General features: G+C 31.1%; 1 protein-coding gene across 1 annotated transcript in view; it reads left to right on the top strand.

Annotated features, from left to right (window-relative positions):
• LOC111638053 overlaps window positions 1-12419 on the top strand; it is a 39789-nt gene that overhangs the window by 7237 nt on the left and 20133 nt on the right. The gene's annotated exons all lie outside the window — the stretch shown is intronic.

Genomic DNA, 12419 nt, shown 5'->3' with positions numbered 1-12419 from the left:
ATACAGTAGAGCGTCGTTTATCCGAATCAATTGGGGACTGGGGTGGTTCGGATAACTTATTTTTCGGATAACGAATCATGTACGAAAAAATATATTAATTTATCCCATGTTGAAATTTCTCTCCGTTGCGTGTCGCTTCGCGTTGAATTTTCGTCGATGTAAAGCCTAACGAAGACTATTGTATCGTTAAAAATTATTTTTATATTTTGTACAAACAAAATTAATTTATTGAAAAATATAAAAACAATAAAAAAATTATACTCCAGATGTTAATTTAGTATCAAAAACGTAAAATATTTGAGTAGCCCGAAAAATAGCCGAAGATTGCAGCGCCACAGCACTATCGAAAATTTAAGTTTGCCGACTGGAATGCTTTCGGATAACGGACGTTTCGGATAACCAGCTTTCGGATAAACGACGCTCTACTGTATATAGATATTTTTATGTTTTTCGTCGTTCTACTGAAATTAGGATGCATTATTACAATCGATGACGAATCGGAGAAATACATAAACTAAATCATTTTCTTTAAATTTTCCTAATTTTTCAATGTGAAATTTTAATATAAATAACATTAAATTACGTACTTAACACCCTACCTGGTCCCACCAGTGGCCAAGCGGTCTTAGTACCCTGAAAACTGAGTTCGGTAGTAGGTTTGCGCCTTGCTCGGAGGGGCTGGCAAAGTGAAGTTTTCGAGTTTACTTCAGGTCTGTAAACGTATAAATAGGGACCAATTTTCTTTAAAAACACCTCCCGGAAGGGATCCCTTCTAGCAGATCGATCAAGTTGTAGCCAACGAACAACGAAAATATTATCAACGAAAATTATTCAAAACATAGACTTGAACGCAACTTAAAAAACTGCAATTTAATACATCCATCAAATTATTTTTCTTGTTTACTAAACACACCACTTTTCTCTATTACTACCGTGTCAATATTTCATAAAAAGCTAATGGAAATATTGGTAAATTATAGTTGTTATATTAATTATATACAACGCTGTGTTCATTTATTCTATTAAGACTTATCGATTTTATATTTAGGTAATTTTACGGAAATTATATGTATAGGTACTACACATCTGTACTGTACTTATATGTTAATATCAGGACTGAATCCGATTACTTCAGTCTATTACAAGTAACATGTTCAGATATACATATAAAATAATCTTTTACTAAATTTCGTGAAAACCGTGCGTCATAATAATACATCAGGCAATTTTTAGTGATTAATAAGTATCACGATATTCAATCGCAGATAATTGTATCTTTTTATCAAGAAACACTTAACTTTATTCATCCATTCATGAGAGCTGTTCAGGTGTTTGGTATTCAGATACGGTATATGAATAATCGTCCAGTCGACACATCGGCAAACTTTTTGGTATTTATGTCACCGTTATAGAAAAGTTTTGGTGGTTCAATGTGTTACTGTTTTCTGCCACCATCGTCAAAGGAAATGTCTTTTGTAGTACTTCGATATTCGTGTTTCCGAAGCAGAAATACGCTGTTACATTGGTCATAACATTGTTTCTATTATTTTACAGCTTTCAATTCAGCTATTTGAAAACAGAAAATTGTACTTACCAAGCGAAAAGAGTGCATTTAAAAGTGAAGTCACACGAATGAGGGGGATCGAAAATTTATTTTCGATATTCTCATGTTTGACATTCTTTACTACAATCAGAGCCGTAATGTTTTTTACACACATGAAAAGTAATTAGTCAATAAGTGAAAAAACCGTAGAACAATACAGAAAATTGTTAGACAAAAATGTGATTTTAATTACAACTTGTAGGAAAAATACTAATTTCTATCAGTTTGATTTATTTCTAGCTTTATAGATGTAATAGGCAGTGGTGATATTCAGCGGGTTCGCACAGGTTCGGCCGAACCCGTTGTTAACATTTTCAAAGTTTTCCGAACCCGTTGTTAAACACACGTAACATTTCTCAGTGATTTTGTTTCGTTTAAAAAATATATTAAAATATACGTATTATACTTTGTAACACTACTAAACTAGAGCCTTATACTCTGTTCGCCTAGTGCAACCTCCATCCACCGTTCCAATCTCGACTAAAACGAGGTCCAATCGCGATCGACTCGAGAGAGTTCTCGAAACTAGGTTCAGTCATAAGAGAGATCCCACAATCCCACGTGCGCGAGAAAATACAAGATGGCTGCGGAGCACGTTTCGGGTTATCAACAGCGAAGTAAAAAATATATTGTATTTAGAGAGACGATGACATCTGTCTATTTTTACAATAATACCTAACGATAAAATAAATGATTTAGAAAAGTTTTTCTTGTTTAACTGCTTTCCCTATGACTTTTTCCGATTAAAAAAAAGCCAATTTTTATGTTTATAAAATATTTTGAATGAAAAATATNAAATCATACAACGGCGCAGTCCATTTTAAACCAATGGGAGCACAGGTAGAAATGATTGACAGGTCAAATGACGTCACTTACGTGACGTGATTCACGTCACGATGAGGAAAACCATTTTGCACTGGACAGTACATAAAACTTTACCTGTTCCACCAGTGGCCAAGCCGTCTTAGTGCTTTCAACACTGAGTTCAGTCGTGAGTTTGCGCCTCGGTTGGATAGGCTGGCAACGTGGAGTTTTCCGGGTTTTCTTTTTAATATGAATACAACTTTTAAAATTTCATTTAAATATATTCATAGTTTGTCTTCAATGTCGAACACAAATAGACTATATATTATTAGACGAATTATGTTCGTTAACTGAATTAACTAAAATTAACACTCACTGTATTAATTTTTTTTAAAAATTGACATTTCTCAATAGAAACTCGACTAAACAGAAACGTGCACAAATTAAAGCCGATTTATTCATATNCTTTTAAAATTTCATTTAAATATATTCATAGTTTGTCTTCAATGTCGAACACAAATAGACTATATATTATTAGACGAATTATGTTCGTTAACCGAACACTCACTGTATTAATTTTTTTTAAAAATTGACATTTCTCAATAGAAACTCGACTAAACAGAAACGTGCACAAATTAAAGCCGATTTATTCATATAAATATACGTTAATGGGGAATGTATTCCATACTTAAAAATGCTTCCAAAGTAATAATTGTTGACCAATTTCACGAAGGAAATTAAAAATTAAGAAATTCGTAAAGAATTAACTATTGTGAGTGAATAAACGTCACATTAACTTCATATCATTTTTATGGTAATAATTTAGTTCAATTCGTTTACTACGATTTGTAAACTCAACACCTAACTCACTTCCTTCGCGAAAATACCTATCGGGAGAACTTTCTATGGGAAACAGCTTCCATTTACGTGTTAAACGTATCAAGGAAACACGCAAAATTCCATCTGGCCAGTCGGATGTGTAAGGCGAATTTGCGATCAATTACCAGTGTTCAGCGATTTTATCCATTCGAACACTAGTGGGAATATGCAAACTTTTTATTCTATCAAGCTCTTCCGTCGCAATAAATCAAGCAGCAGTGAAACTTATTTATATGAAAATGTATCTTTATTATTTAAAATCGTGTATTTTTTAATCCCGTAAACTTCCTATTCATATACAGTAGAGCATCGTTTATCCGAATCAATTGGGGATTGGGATTTTTCGGATAACCAGTTATGTACGAAAAAATATATTAACCTATCCCATGTTGAAATTTTTCTCTGTTGCTTATCGCTTTGCGTTGAATTTTCGTCGATGTTAAGCCTAACGTAAACTTTTTAAAATAATAATCGTGGCTATTGTATTGTTTAAGGTTATTTTTTTATTTTGTACAAACAAACAAAATATATTGAAAAATATAAAAACCAAAAAAAATATACTTTAGAACTTGATCAAGTATCAAAAACGTTCGATTCAGCATGACACACAGTCCTCAGAAAAACACCACACAAGAGTGACAGTGCTGCCAGCTAAAACACATACACAAACATGAAAAACATTGAAGTAGCCCAAGATATAGCCAAAGATTGCAGCGCCACAGCACTAGCGAAAATTTAAATTTTCAGACTGGAATTTTTTCGGATAACCGACTTTCGGATAAACGACGCTCTACTGTATTTCTATTTGTCATATTCGCATATTCAATGCAGTTTTGAAGAAGGTAATCCCTGCAAATGTGAAGTATTGTTCGTAATACCGTGTTCTCTCCTCTAATCCGTTCACTGCAAGTATGAAGAAGCTTTAACTTGACAAATATTTGTTAACGTCAGTGGTGTTAACATCTACTAAGAACTGTTTAAATACAATATATTGTGTTACTCCCAGTAGATCCACGGTTAGATATTAGACTACCGATAGTACCACTCGACGCATCATTCTCCATCTCTTGGTTTCATTACTCAATCCCATAGAAGGTTAGGCCAGTTTTTAATGGTGCGTACTTATGCGTCCATATAGTTTATAATTCTTTATGANTTTATAGTAATTTATATTATAATAAAAATATTTGTTAGATACATTTTAGCATTTTATTATATATATTTTTATGTTTTTCGTAGTGGTACTGAATTTAAGATGCATAATTACAATCAATGACAAATCGAAGAAATACGATACATTAACTGATTTTTTTTCTTTAAATTTTCCTAATTTATTAATGTGAAATTTTAATATAAATAGCATTAAATTACGTACAAAAAACTTTACCTGTTCCACCAGTGACCAAGCCGTCTTAGTGCTTTCAACACTGAGTTCAGTCGTGGGTTTGCGCCTCGGTTGGATAGGCTGGCAACGTGGAGTTTTTCGGGTTTTCTTTTTAATATAAATACAACTTTTAAAATTTCATTTAAATATACTCATAGTTTGTCTTCAATGTCGAACACAAATACACTATATATTATTAGACGAATTATGTTCGTTAACTGAATTAACTAAAATTAACACTCACTGTATTAATTTTTTTAAAAAATTGACATTTCTCAATAGAAACTCGACTAAACAGAGACGTGCACAAATTAAAGCTGATTTATTCATATAAATATACGTAAATGGGGAATGTATTCCATACTTAAAAATGCTTCCGAAGTAATAGTTGTTGACCAATTTCACGAAGGAAATTAAAAATTAAGAAATTCGTTAAGAATTAACTGAAGTGAATAAACGTCACATTAACTTCATATCATTTTGATGGTAATAATTTGGTTCAATTCGTTTAATACGATTTGCCAACTCAACACCTAACTTACTTGCTACGCGAAAATACCTATCGGGAGAACTTTCTATGGGAAACAGCTTCCATTTACGTGTTAGACGTATGAAGGAAACATGCAAAATTCCATCTGGCCAGTCGGATGTGGAAGGCGAATTTGCGATCAATTATCAGTGTTCAGCGATTTTATCCATTCGAACGCTAGTGGGCATATGCAAACTTTTTATTCTATCAAGCTCTTCCGTTGTAATGAATCAAGCAGTAGTGAAACTTCTTCATATGAAAATGTATCTTTATTATTTAAAATCGTGTATTTTTTAATCCCGTAAACTTCCTATTCATATACAGTAGAGCGTCGTTTATCCGAATCAATTGGGGATTGAGATTTTTCGGATAACCAGTTATGTACGAAAAAATATATTAAACTATCCCATGTTGAAATTTTTCTCTGTTGCTTATCGCTTTGCGTTGAATTTTCGTCGATGTTAAGCCAAACGTAAACTTTTTAAAATAATAATCGTGGCTATTGTATTGTTTAACGTTATTTTTTTATTTTGTACAAACAAACAAAATATATTGAAAAATATAAAAACCAAAAAAAATATACTTTAGAAGTTGATCAAGTATCAAAAACGTTCGATTCAGCATGACACAGTCCTCAGAAAAACACCACACAAGAGTGACAGTGCTGCCAGCTAAAACACATACACAAACATAAAAATATTGAAGTAGCCCAAGATATAGCCAAAGATTGCAGCGCCACAGCACTAGCGAAAATTTAAATTTTCAGACTGGAATTTTTTCGGATAACCGACTTTCGGATAAACGACGCTCTACTGTATTTCTATTTGTCATATTCGCATATTCAATGCAGTTTTGAAGAAGGTAATCCCTGCAAATGTGAAGTATTGTTCGTAATACCGTGTTCTCTCCTCTAATCCGTTCACTGCAAGTATGAAGAAGCTTTAACTTGACAAATATTTGTTAACGTCAGTGGTGTTAACATCTACTAAGAACTGTTTAAATACAATATATTGTGTTACTCCCAGTAGATCCACGGTTAGATATTAGACTACCGATAGTACCACTCGACGCATCATTCTCCATCTCTTGGTTTCATTACTCAATCCCATAGAAGGTTAGGCCAGTTTTTAATGGTGCGTACTTATGCGTCCATATAGTTTATAATTGTTTATGACAAGTGCTAAGTAATCAACCAATCAAAACTTACAACATTATTAGTAGAATAATCAATATTTAAATATGAATAATCATTTTATAAACAAACCAAAAATTTGCAGAAAAAATTTATTACGTGTATTGAAGATTTGCATTTAGTGATACATTAGCATTGGTGATACAATATTGACACTAGTTTCATTATATTTGTGAAGATCCCTGCAAACGAAAAACAAAAAATTCATTAATTAATTCATTAATAATCGAAGTTATGCAGAAGAAAAGCTGTGGCTTAGAAGAAAAGGTGTTAGCTTACCGCTCTGGTAACCCAAAAACAAATCCAGAAGCGACAAAAACCTTAAGAATTTTTCATGGGGTGGTCTGTTACGAATATGTCGTGCCTCGTCTTTCATAACCCGGCCACTCCACTGACCGGACCGAATCGACCAGTTTAACAATTAATGAAAACACTTCGTAGTGTTCACAAGGAGAAAAGTTGAAAGAAATAGATGTTACGTGATTTTTCTTTGCACCTTTGATTCGTTAATAAAGTAATGACATGTTATGAAAGTGTATACCATTATGTCAATTGGACATTATTTCACACTTCCTTATTATAAAATAGCATAAAGATGACAACAAAATGACCTGTGTATTATTCCGACAAAATGAATGCGTTTTAGTAAACCAGTTAAATTCAGAAACTTTACTATTGTTCCCCCACACTAAATACTTATTCAGTAGTATTTTTTCAGTTTTACCTGTTATCATTTTTAGTAAGCTCATCGTGGGACGAAACCAAAATGAGGGCAATCGGGTAATGAAAGAGTAGGTTCAACATAAATGACTACTCAAAAAATTTTTTGGATTAGTCCTCAAGAGCGATGGGATGTCGCCCAATTCGTCTGATTATCCGGCCTCGTTACAGTTATATTTTATATCCAATATCGAAATTTTAATTCATTATATTAATATTCTAATAATCGGAGTAAAGAAAAAAATATCTGCGGTACATTGTTGAAATTTGAAAAAAAAATTTATGTATATTCTGCAACAACATATTTGTGATTTCAGTTAGACTTCATAAAAGTAAAATTATGTATTTTGGTATCATTGTTTATTTATTTATCTGTAATGGTTAAAATATAAGCCAATAAGTTTTTTTGCATTTTATATACGAAGTTGCGATTTCCATAAGCTAATGAATTCTCCAGCCTTCGGTAAGCTACATATTTTTTATAAATACTTTGTGCTGAAATACATCTTAAGTACCGTAAAGTATAGTAAATTATGGTATTTCAAATGATATTTTAATATATATATGTTGAAATTTCATATGTTTAACAAAATGTATTTTGTCCTATACAAAATTAAAATATAGTTTAGAAAACGTATGGTGATTCAAAATTTAAGAATAATATTTACAACTCAATTAACGAATTAAAAACAACATCCAGTTGCCTGGTTTCCTACCATTTCAATGTTTATGATTTATTAAAATGCATGTTTATGTAATTATCTGATGAGGACACTTACCGAAATATGCTATGACATTCAATAAAGAATTTTAATGAAGTTCTATCTTTTCGAAAATAATGAAATTATAAGAAATTAAGCGATTGGATATTCCTTTTAAATTTTTGATAAAAAACAGAAATTTTTGGCTCGGCCCAGACTTCGATGGGCCAATTCCACGATCAATGGCGCGTTATAGCTTCATGGGACCATACGAATTTGAATAAGGGGCCTCGTATACAGCGTTGACTTTAGGGGACTGGGCATGATACAGCTGGAAACGATCGCCCACGAAAACGATCCCGGAGTTTTCTGCTCCGATTTTATCCTAGGTAGCCCAGAGCAATAGGCTGACGCTTTAATAGCCCCAGCCATCCTGCCGACTAAGTTTAAAATGAAAATTTACTAAAATATACAATTTTAAAGTTATTTGACTTATCCTGTATCTTGTTTTTAGAAAAGGTTTATAATTTTTAAACATTACCTTATTGCCGATTTATTACAGCATCGTAAAAAACATTTTTTTGTAAAATATTTTAAAATTCGTTTTAATTCTTTATTAACTAACAAGTGACTTACAAAATCATAAAATTTTTTACTAAATGTCAAAGAATTTTCTGAACTGAAATATACTTCAATATGTTTCTTACTTCGGGATCCTCCATTATAACCACTTCTACAACTGGTTTCTAGAAAATAACAATTATTACTTTTAATTTAAATCAAATCTAGAATTAGTAAAAACTTATATATGTTACCACTAAAGCTCGAAAGTCCTTAATGTGTACATTCCTTTTTTTTTCAATACCCCTTTCTTTTCCAATACCATTCATCTGTGAATATATAATAGCGCTTGATGATTTTAGGCAACATATAGACAGAATATAATAAAATAAATTTAACAATATATGCACTATATATTTATAAATGCACGATGATGCAGGCAGTAAACGTGTCCGCCTTTCGATCTCGTGGATCTGGGTGAATTTGAGTAGTTTGTTATCATATTAACAGAAGGGTGCCGTTTTTTAAAACTAACAGATTGTATCCTTTATATTTGACAATATCACTTGATAATGCTTCAAACATCAGTCGTTTATATGGATATATAGTCGGGAAAAAAGCATGCCAGTAATTCCCAAACTCTTCGTGATTTATCCTCAGATTTTTATTTCAGAAGAGTGTGGCTACAGAATAATGGTAGCAAAAAAATAATGTGGACTAAAAGAGTTTATATGCTTTGTGCAATTAAACCTATGCGAAAAGTAAGGTTAAATTTCAATTTCAATAAAAATTAAATTATAAAAATTATAATATGATATTTTAAATTTTAGACAACAAAAATTAAACAGTAGCAATACGAAATTCTGTTGTGTATTTTTTATGTCAATTTTAGATGCAGATAATGAATTTTCAATTCATAAATCATACATTTGTGACGTTATATTGCATTATTTCAACAGAAATTCTTATATTTAAATTACTATTTTTCCTTAAATGTAAAATTTATGTTAATTATCTGATGTTCCTCAATTATTAATTCAACTTATTAAATATAAAGAAATTAATTTTCTATTATTTAATATTAAATTCTTAAATAAAATTTCAATATAAATATTAGAATAGCTGTAAATCACTTTTCACAAAAATATTCAATTGCAAAGACCATGATTACGTTGGCGTCCCGGCTAAAAAAAAAAAAATTCAAAATTTAATATTTCGTATAAAGCGCACAATATAAATTTAATATAAATTAACTGATTTTTAAAAAATCATGTTTTCAATTGTTTTGTTGCTTAAATCATATATATTTATGGTTTTTTGAGGGAGGTAAAAAGCTGCTTCACTTTTAACACTCCATTTTAAAGTAGAGAGTAAGAGGACCTTTTTTTCATATTCATAATAGAGCAACCAGATAGTCAAAAACGTGGCCATACATGTTAATTTTTCTTAGTTAACTAACTTTTCGAACTTCCTGTATATTTATATAAAAGACAATGATTTCATAATCGAAAGATTTTGCATTAATTTTTATGGTTTAATGCTCCTATTAAAAAAATACATAATTTTTATATTAAAATGTAAAAGAATAATTTTTCCTCAATTCTTATCTTGTTATTTTCCTTTTTTCCTTTATCTTCTTCAACAATATGCTGCAACATTCGTGCATAAATTAGCAATGAGAACAAATATCTGACCGTAATAAATTGAATCGTTAAAAGTTTTGTAAAGGAAATTTTCTTTATAAGTCCATCTTAAAGGGTCATCAAGTATCATTCAGGCAGACCCATGATTATATGAGACTGATGGAAAATAATAGGGCCCGACATATTTTTATGAAAATTGCCAACGAAAAATGTTTGTAGTTCTTCGCCTGCCAGATTTTATCCTGAATGCCCCGAAAAGTTACTTCCGCGATCTGCTCATATTAATATTCATAAGATTACACTTACCACAATAACTTCAGGAAAAACGTCAAGTGTACCTGCATCTACAGCCTAAAAATTCAAATTTATAAATTTACTCCCTTACTTGGCGTTACCCGGGATTATAAAAGAAAAGTTTAAAATATAATAAATTGTTAATTTTACGAAAATACTGTTTAAAGAAAAAAATATCCGAGTCCTTAGATATAATAATCTGACTTTAACATCAAAAATGAAAAAAACACAGTATAACCTGGAAATGTAAAGATGCTTTTAGGAAGTTTTCCGAGTAAATTAATATTTGATCCGTATTAAATAGGTTGTGATGGCCCAGCTCATGGCTCATTTTAAAGAACATTTTCAGTATGCCTAAAACTCCTTGGAAATTATGTTCTTAGATAAAGCGAGTTTAATAATAAAAAATTATTATAATTAAGAAAGTACCATTTAGAAATGAAATTACCCGAGTTGTTAGATGTGAAAAATCAATTACTTATATAGTTTGTATAGTGTAACACTTTCAACCTAGGCCAGGTGAGTGCTTTTTACTAATGTCGCAGTAATGATACAGAGCACCTATTANTTAATAATAAGAAATTATTATAATTAAGAAAGTACCATTTAGAAATGAAATTACCCGAGTTGTTAGATGTGAAAAATTAATTACTTATATAGTTTGTATAGTGTAACACTTTCAACCTCAGGCAGGTGAGTGCTATTTACTAATGTCGCAGTAATGATACAGAGCACCTATTAGATCAATTTTGAATGCACATATGAGCAAGGAACTGCCGTTTTCTTGTTCACTCATATTACAGTATATGCACTGTTAGTGATCACTTTCTTTGTTGTGAAAAATCCTTAACCTTTTTGTTCTGTTCTTTTGTACAGAGGATAGCCCTCATCTTTGGTTTGAATTCCTGCGAGGTAAACTTAGATTAATTCGCCCACATAAACAATGAATCTTGTTTTTTTTCATAACGTCAAACGAAACGATATCTTCTTCGATATTTGAAAACTCCGCCGAAATTACATTGTTAATTTGAGTCGAGTGAACTTTCTCTTTAAACCAAACCAATGTATGTGTGTGTGGTGGCCCACTATTTTATAATTCAATTAAATACATCAAACAGCGTGTTATACCATAGATCGAATGTTTAGTTATAACCCTGTAAATAAATGAGCATTATAAAATAAAAAATGTGAGTGTTAGTTAAAAGGATCAAACATAATGGTGTCTTGCTTGAATGCATTACTGTCTTTATCTAGTGACTGAAAAATAATTTCTTTATGAAACATAAATTATCATTGATTTTTAAAAAAAAACTTACTTGATAGCTATATCCTATGTTAGAATCTCCCTAAATATAATTTTAAATTTATTTAAATAATTTTCTACGAATAAACATTTTTAGTTCTTTGAATTATTAATCGAAATATTGTTTAAGAAAGCATAATTATAATTATAATATTTATTATAAGATATAATATAATAATTTCAATTCAATGGCATTATCGTGTGGAAAATGGCACCAAGGATGTCTGAAAGAAAAAACTCCAACCTCCAAACTCTCTTTGCTATGTCAGTTTTAGATTTGTATGAAGCAGGAGCTTAGGTTAAACTTAATGACTCATTACTCATCACCACCGTACATCATACAACAAGAATTACATTCAATACTTTAATATTTCAAAACTGGGCTATATGGTTACCAAGAATTACAGCCCGTTCGTAACAGGCTCCGTACCAAGATTTAGAGCAGCACAATGCATCAGGCTAAACATTATCTGTTTGGAAACACTAAGCAACTGTGCTATTTGATGTCTCACTATTTACATTTTTGTAAAAAAATGCGAGCACTGGGTCTTTAGTCTATGACATCGAAGAACCATAAACGTCAGGTCTTATATCTGTTGACCCTATATCATCACGGTATATGTGATTGTTAAGTTGACGTTGCTCGCACAACAATTTTGGCAACGTTGCTGCTATATTAAGTTTCATTTCATATCATTGTAAATCTCCAGCAAATACATTGAGATTTCCTGGTATAGCAATTTCTATGAACAATAGTTTACATACAATTTTTGCAGTGTTTACATCAATTTATAACGCATTTAATA

This window comes from Centruroides sculpturatus, unplaced genomic scaffold (genome assembly GCF_000671375.1).
Source record: "Centruroides sculpturatus isolate CEXI.00-Female unplaced genomic scaffold, Cexi_2.0 scaffold1077, whole genome shotgun sequence".
Lineage (NCBI taxonomy): Eukaryota > Metazoa > Arthropoda > Arachnida > Scorpiones > Buthidae > Centruroides > Centruroides sculpturatus.
Note: the sequence above shows the minus strand (reverse complement) of the source record. Positions and strands in the feature narration are given on the sequence as shown.